An 8278-nucleotide genomic window follows, 5' to 3' on the forward strand; every position below is an offset into this window, starting at 1 on the left:
CAAACCAACCCCGTAGGTCGGTCGAACACACCATTGGTTCGATTGAACCACCTCACGAGCTTCTCACGTGGTTGTTTTGAAGATCGAACGGTCTTGATTGATGTTTAATGAAAGGCGATGGTGATGAACGCTGTTGATTTAATGATGATGATTGATGATTGAATATGGTGAGATGGGAAATAGAAGATTAAAACCTCATCAAAGCAGCCACCGAAAATAGAAGAGGAAATGGGGGGGGGGGGGGGGGGGGGGGGGGGGTGGGGGGTCTGATGTTTTTTTTAATGGGTTTTTGTTTTTGTTTTTGTTTTTGTTTTTGTTTTCCTTTTCGTTTTATTTTAATTACTCTTTTTCCTTTATCTTTTACTTTCTTTCTATAATTCTTTATTGTTTCCTCTTTTTATTTATTTATTTATCTTTATTTTAATTTTTTTTATTAGCTTAGTATAAGTACTCATTTTTTAGGGTAATTAGAGGACAAAATCTATTATGCTTTTTTCTTAATTAGTTTTAGGGGAGTTTATCTCTGTTAGAGTTAGATTAGATAATTTTTAGAGAGAGAAAGTAGATTATTGCTCAATTTTCTTCATTGTATTCAACTTTTGGTCAAGTTTAATTTAATCTTCAATCAAGCAATATTTTCAAGTTTTCATCTTTAATCAAGTTCATCTTTAGTAATCTATAATCCCTTCTTTTAGCTTTATATTTGATTATTTTAATTCATCTATTTAGTTTATCTAGTTGTTATTGTTTTCATTGTTATTAATCACTACCACAAAAAGCGTGTTTTTTGGACGCGTTTTAGGTCTTTTTTCGACGTTAAAAAGCGTCAAAAAAAATTTCTCGCCGCTACTAAAAAGCGTCGAAAATCCGTGAGTCGAGAATTTTTAGGGACACAGAAAAGCGTCGAGAATTTCGACGCTTTTTTGTGTCTAAACTAATATACGAAGTGTCGGAAAATACTAATTTCGCACATTTTCCGAACTTTGTTTAGTTTTTTAGCGACGCTTTTACATGTCCACATACTCAAATTTAGCGACGCTTTTTTGTCTTGCGTTTATTCGTGTCAACCTATGGTATGGCGGGAACTTTTGAAATGTGAAAATATGCAAAATATGTAGACATCAAAAAGCGTCTAGAATTTTTTTAAGCTTTTTTTATTATTTTTTTTTCCTTTTATTAAGTTATTACCATCATACAGACATTATAGTTATTTAAATTTATCACAAATTAAATTAATAACATTTAAATTAAAGTAAACAAATATTCTTATAACTAGATCAGATAAAAAACAATCAATAATTAATCAACAATAATAAGAGTACGTAGTTGATTAAATTACCAAATTTTAAACGAAAATATCAACACAATTAATTATTTTTTTTAAAAAGTCATATTATAGTAGCTTGTCCCTAAATTAATACATCACTAATATAATTAAGACTAATAACCAAAATAGATAGATGATGGCGTTATAGATGATGTAGTTGCTTGTTTTGATGCTCAAGTGTCCCGGTCTATTCTGTTGTTGCACCTACATTGCCTTTTCCAATCTTAAAAAAAAAATACAAAGTATAAATTAGTACATTACACAATATAGGCTTATACACACACACATACACACACACACAAGCTTATAATTCCATCTTTCCATTACTAGCAATCACCACATATGAAGACAACTCAGCAATCGAACGAGGAGCACAACAACCAAATACCAGGGTACCACCAACAGGCTGTCCATGATTATCCACTACAATGCCGCATTATCAACTAGTAGAAGCACCTTCTTATCTTTTGACAACAATTTGAGACAAGGAATAGCAGCCGTGTCAGGCAGAACAACATGAATTGTAAATACCAGAATTACCAGATGGGTTTTTGTATCTGGTTGATCTGCAATCAAATACCAGAATTACCAAATACCAGGGTACCACCAACTCAGCAATTAATCTTCATGGATCTGCAATTGTTACAGCCTGTAAAAATATCAAATCAACATGTCCTGTAATACAGGACATCAAACTATAAGCATTATCAGTCCCTAAAATCAATTAATCATCAAGCCAAGCCATACTCTTCACACCATCAATACACGACATTTCCTTCAAAACCACGAACAACCCACGTTTCCCATCGACCTCTCGATCATGCTTACTACTGCCTGAATTCAGCTCAATGAACACCACTTTCTTCCCCATTGCCACCACAAAAAGGTAGGCACCATCATTATCCACTCCCCTAGAACTGAATTCAATTCCTTAACCCTCGCCCCATTCGATCTAACCCCGCCACCTATATTTTTCATAAGCCTCCCACCTACACTACTACCACTACTACTAACTCCCTATTAATTGATCCAATTAGAATTTTCAGATTCAGTACTACAAACCCTTCTAGCAACAACATTAACACCCTTCTAGCAACAACATTAACACCCTTTAGAATCCCTAACTTTTTCACGGGCTGTAACAATTGCAGATCAACTAGATTCAAAAACCCATCAGATAGAACCAAAATTTTACCAATTTGATTAACAACATGAATTGAATTAATACCGGAATGATTGATACTAACACATCAGATATAATTTGTGTGCATTCAGATGCATTTGAAGCACAATAATCCTATCAGATTATTAACAACTTAAAATAGTCATTTCATTCACAAATTGTAAATAAGCTTTAAGCATACAAGAACTCAAGAGTGAACTTGATTGTATGAAAAACCAAACACATATTGAAATCAGATTAGTCTGCTAAGCAACGACTTAAGTATAAATATATCAAATCTGATTTTCAGACCTGAAATTCAGTCCTGAACTTCAGATTTGAAATTCAGCTCTGAATTCAGATCTGAATTCAGCTCTGGAATTCAGCTCTTAAATTCAGCTCTGAATTCAGCTCTGAATTCATCTCTGAAATTCAGCTCTGAATTCATCTCTGAAATTCAGCTCCGAAATTCAGCTCTGAATTCAGCTCTGAAATTCAGCTCCGAATTCAGCTCTGAAATTCAGCTCCGAATTCAGTTCTAAAATTCATAGTTGGATTCAGTTCTGGATTTTAGCTTAGTATTCAGTTTAAGGGTAACGTAGATAATGAGCCGAGGCAAGCATGGGTTCCTCTGCTTACCTCAGTCCAAATCTTAGAAACTAAAGGCACTGCACTCGGCTTAAGCTATGGCAACAAGATGGAGCCAATATTAATTTAATTATAAACCCCCTAAAAAATTCATAAGCCATAAGCCTTTTGGTCCAAGATAACATTAATAATAGGTGAATACGCAGAGCTAAAATAAAAAAGAGAGGATGGTAAAGTACCTTTTTCTTCTTGACTATTCACGTTTCACGTCTAGTCGTCGAAAGCCACAATTATGGTTTCTTAATCTGCTTCCAAGAGGGAGAAAAACAAAAAAGTTCAAATTTTGACAAAATGCTCAGACGTGCAAACCAAAGAGGAAAAAAAAGCCATTAACTTTTTAGACTTTAGAGAATATATACCTATAGCAGTATACCACTATACAGAAACCTCTCTCTTCCTCCTTAAGCTCACATTTTGTAGCCAAAGCCTCCAAATCCCTGCATAGCATTAAAAACAATCAAATCTTTTTAAGAAAATTGTCTGTTATACCAGCCGACCAACGATAGAATGCGGCTAACAACTTGTTCTTTGACCTTAAAAAAATTTTGCTCCATTTGATCCAAGGAAAAAGTAGGGTCCAAAGCTCCTCAATAAAGAGAATTAAGCATTGTTGGAAAACAATTAAGCACACAATGGAAACAAGTAATTAAATGCCAACAGCTAGTTACCTATTTAAATTGCTTTAATAAGAAAAAAAAAGGTTGGCATTTACCTGAGTGATAGACTTGTTTGCAACAAGTTCATCTGTGTTACAAATATTAACTTGGACAGCATTTGACAATAGATCAGCTGTAATCTTTTGGACCTCTTTAGGCCATGTTGCATTATACATCAGTGTTTGGCGACGAGTGGGAACCTCCTTCACAATTTTTCTATTTTTTGGCTCAAAACCCATGACAAGCATCCGATCTGCCTCATCAAGCACCAAATAGGAGACCTGATTCAAGCTAATTCTCTATCTCTAGTATATCATTCAAACGACCAGGTGTAGCTACCACAATATCTACTCCTCTATCTAACTCCTTCAATTGTGGGACTTTGGGTGCCCCTCCATACAAACACTGTAGGAATAAATAAGGGAATAACTTTATGAGATGAAAAAATTCCATATATACTCGATTACAGCAGCATAAATAAGCAAGCACAAGGTATATGTATGGGAGTGAGATTGATATGGTTACCAGTTAGTACTTCTAAAAAGATACTCATGAAAAATTAACAATATAAAATGGCATACGACTCCAGCCAAAATTTACCACAACAATGACCCAGACCATTCTATCAAATTCATCCCAGAAATTTTACTCGAAATAGTAGTAATTCATCACTGGCATAAAACTTCATTATGTCTCACTTAGTATATCACAAACAGTCATCCCTAACTATAGAAAATCTTCCATATTAACCATTATGGAAACCACTAGAAGGAGATGTTTTAAGAAAATCATCTAGTCATAGTTTCAAACTTTCAATAGCATCTTTTGTAACTTAGAAAGATAGATCAATGGGGATTGGGGAAGCACTTGATTGCAAAGCTTCTAAAGCCTGGTCTGTTTAGTAGCCATAGAATGGTAGAAAGGAGAGACACAAACAAATAGAGGAAATCAGAAAGCAAAATAATGGTCAAGCATTAAGCTTGTCCTGGTGAAAGCAAAATGATGGTCAAGCATTAGGCATACAGGAGTTTGTAGAGGGGAAATAGAGGAAAACAATAAAAGAGGTATATAAAACAGTTAACATAATGAAGTAATAGGACAAACTACAGTCATAGGGGCACTTTTCCTACAGCCATGTCACTCTTTCCTACGAATGAAAGATCAATTTCGCTACCACATTCTATTATTTCAATAAAATTATTTGTGGATGCAAATTCTAGTCCACAAGTTTTATCAAGAGGCACCATATATCACACTAAATCATGTTTAAATGACCTAATCAGTCATTCAAGTACACTAGCACATTTATAGAGATGCAATGTAGCAAGCAATCAAGCAATATGGATAGTCTAAATATATAACAAATTGTCTAAGTATCTAACAAAATTAATCATTCCTTTCACAATAAAATTCCCAACCAGGTATAGCAGAGTATGGTTTTCTAAATGTAAATGCAGCAGACTTCATTGATGATGAATTTCTTTAGAGAGGATAATTAGTACTATTTTAGACTCAGCAAGCTTGTCTGTTCAATCCCGGGGTCTTCTTACTCTCTATTTAAGACTAAATTTCTTCTTCATCATAGGGGCCACTTCTGCTACAGTGTCATTTTGACTTCTTATTTTACTGAGCTCGTAAGATTAAACCTTAAGGTAATAAAGCTCAAGTGTGCCTAGCCATCTCAACTACACAATAAAATCAAGCAATTCATCACCTTGCTAAAATAGGAATGCTTACACATCTTTTATGAGAATTTTTAGATATTTAGCTTAGTATCTTAACTAATTTCGATGAAAATTGAAACTAACTTATAATTATTGTATGTGTATTTTAACCAAAGTAATACGATCAAAGCTGGTTCAGAATTCAGATAACAATGATAATAACTTAATGCAAACTTATAAAGCTTTGAAAGCTCATCGTTTTTTTTCTTCTGCAACATCAAATGATTGATTAGTCCAAGTTAATAATAAATAAATAAAATTGTGATAAAAGCTGGAATGGTGAAATGTATGCAACTTCTTTGTTTTCTCAGATATCTAAAACCAATTACTCACCACTTTAATACTCCATTTGTTCTATTATATACGGTATATCTCTAAATGTAAACAATCATGTAAAATTGTATTGTATTTTTATTCTACCCAATTGGTGAAATCCTATGAATTTGAAACCCAATTAACGCAACTTCTGAGTTCATAGCGTGACGCCCAACCCAGAAAATGAAAAAGGTATATTTGAGTAGTAAAACAAACCGAATGAAATTCTGCAACAACTGAGATTCTTAGTTAGACCAAAACCTGAAATAATTGAAGCGTAAGTAAGCTAAAACGCTCACTAAATCCCCTACACCCAACACGCCATACAGTCAAACCCTAGATTTAAATACAATGGCTTTCTACCACACAATAACTAAAAATTCAATGTAATTTCACAACAACTCAATATAACTTCTTTGTTTTCTAATCATGCATTCACAACAACAGGTTCAATAACATGCATAATCAAGATTTATGTTAATCATTCACGATATATCAAACGAAACTAACCGTGCATACAAGCCAATATTTTTGGTGGGAGTGACCAAAAACACGGTTACCTTCTCCGGATTAGACTACACGAAATCAATCAATAACATCAAAACCCATCAAGTAATATCCACAATTAACTACCAAATTCATAGAAAAAAAATTTAAAAAATTTTAAAAAAAAAATCACCATTGATAACAAATTCAACCCCCAAATTGTAAATTAGGGTTTAAAAGAAGTGAAGAGAGAGAAAGAAAACCTGAGTTTTAGCGCCGTAGATGAGATTAACAACATCAGAATGAGCTGGAGGGCGAGGAATCACTATTACGAATCCACTCCGAATTGACGATGCAGATTATAGTTGCCTGAAAATTCCAATAAAAAAGGGGAATAATAGAATGTCAGTAAAAATTGAAAACCCTAATTTTGAAATCGAAACCTCGAGCACCATGAGAAGAGGAGAGAAAATCCAGAAATTGAGGGATCGAAGAAGAGGATTTCGGTGACGAAGGAGTTTGTGTTGAGGTGCTGAGATGTAAGAGTTAGAGAGAGAGAGAGAGAGAGAGAGAGAGAGTACTTAGGGTATATTCGTGGGTATAAGCCGGTTTTTTACATTTGTTTTTTTTATTTTCTTTTTAATTTTCCTTGGGTTGCCTTGAGTCACGTGCAAATCATACAAATTTGTCGACGCTTTTTCTTGTCAATAACTGATTCGACACATAAAAGCGTCGAAAATAAGCGGGAATTTATTTTTACGTGGACACTCCATACACAGCGTCGAACCAATAGTGTCCAAAAACCAATGGATTTGTAGTATCTTCTCTAGGGTAATTTATTAGCTAGGGGATGGAGGTGGAAAATATTTGTTGATATTGGATGAATGATGATGGTTGGATTGAACTCATGCTAGAAATTGATGAAAGACATGATTTTTGATAGCATGAGATTATTGTGGCACTTTATTTGATGTTTTCAAGTTTAAATGCATGAAAGTGATTTGAACTAGATTAAGATCATCTCTATTTTAATGATTGCATGAGAATGAGTTATCAAAGTGGAGTTTTTATGGATTGCGCTTCTTTATTCTTTTGATTTGATTATAGCTAATAGGATGCATGAGAATGATTCTAATTAGTATAGACCTTTTTCATTGAGTTGCCTAGACTATTGCATGAGAATGAATTATTTAGGTAGAATCTTGTGTTCTTTTGCATGTTCATCATGATAACCATTATTGTTCCCCTCTTTCTAATCATGATTGACACCCTGTACCCCTAGCGTCGTTCTCTCTAGATTGTAATCATCTTTATCTTCGCTTGTTTGTAGTTTTAGTGCTTTTTATCCAAAAACCAACAATAACATTCCCCTTTTTACTCTTGCATTAGTGATATTGATGTTGGACAAGTGAGCTTCCTTAGTGGTTCGACCCTTTACATACCCCTATACTTGTATTAGGGTAGTTTAGGAACATAAATGATTAATTTGATTAGGGTAGTAGTTTAACGACCTATCTAACCCTCGATCATTATTACCAAGATTTTGAACGCAATCTCAATCAGACAGATCAAGATTTAAATAAAATTGTGTGTGGTAAAGAAGTATATCTAGAAAAGCTTGTAAATTTATATTTTAATCGTCCTGTCTATGAGTCATATCATGTATACCATAGAAAGGCTTATATTTTTTGCATGTTTAGCAAGCTTTTATTTGCAAACGGTAGAGTAGGGCATGCTTGTTTAGCGTCTGTGCTTGAACATGTTTAATCTGGAAGATCTCCCATGCCTACTTGCCTTGGAGAAACTTTGCGTGGTCTCGACGAAGCAAAATGTGACCAGAAAGCCATAAGGAAGGGCTCTCTAGTACTGTTGCAGGTAAAAACGCAATCGATTTCACTGCCATGACACGTGGGCTGGCATCGTGTCACTCTAATGTTTGCCGCGACACAGTACTGGCTGC

The 8278-nt window shown here is 34.3% G+C and overlaps 1 long non-coding RNA gene across 5 annotated transcripts; it reads right to left on the reverse strand.

Moving 5' to 3' along the window:
- Positions 1 to 1326: 1326 nt before the first annotated feature.
- Positions 1327 to 7057, reverse strand: LOC110695534. Of its 5 annotated transcripts, XR_002506103.1 has the most exons (6): positions 6582 to 7057; positions 6343 to 6407; positions 3850 to 4198; positions 3497 to 3574; positions 3317 to 3382; positions 1327 to 1550 (listed from the first exon to the last, which is right to left on the reverse strand). It is a non-coding gene; the product is annotated as an uncharacterized LOC110695534 (long non-coding RNA). The 5 variants fall into 5 exon arrangements; XR_002506105.1 differs by lacking the exon at positions 6343 to 6407 and having other exon boundaries at positions 1327 to 1893; positions 6582 to 7053; XR_002506104.1 differs by lacking the exon at positions 6343 to 6407 and having other exon boundaries at positions 1327 to 1960; positions 6582 to 7053.
- Between the last annotated feature and the right edge of the window lie 1221 nt (positions 7058 to 8278).

The sequence above is a fragment of the Chenopodium quinoa genome, unplaced genomic scaffold (genome assembly GCF_001683475.1).
Source record: "Chenopodium quinoa cultivar QQ74 unplaced genomic scaffold, ASM168347v1, whole genome shotgun sequence".
Lineage (NCBI taxonomy): Eukaryota > Viridiplantae > Streptophyta > Magnoliopsida > Caryophyllales > Amaranthaceae > Chenopodium > Chenopodium quinoa.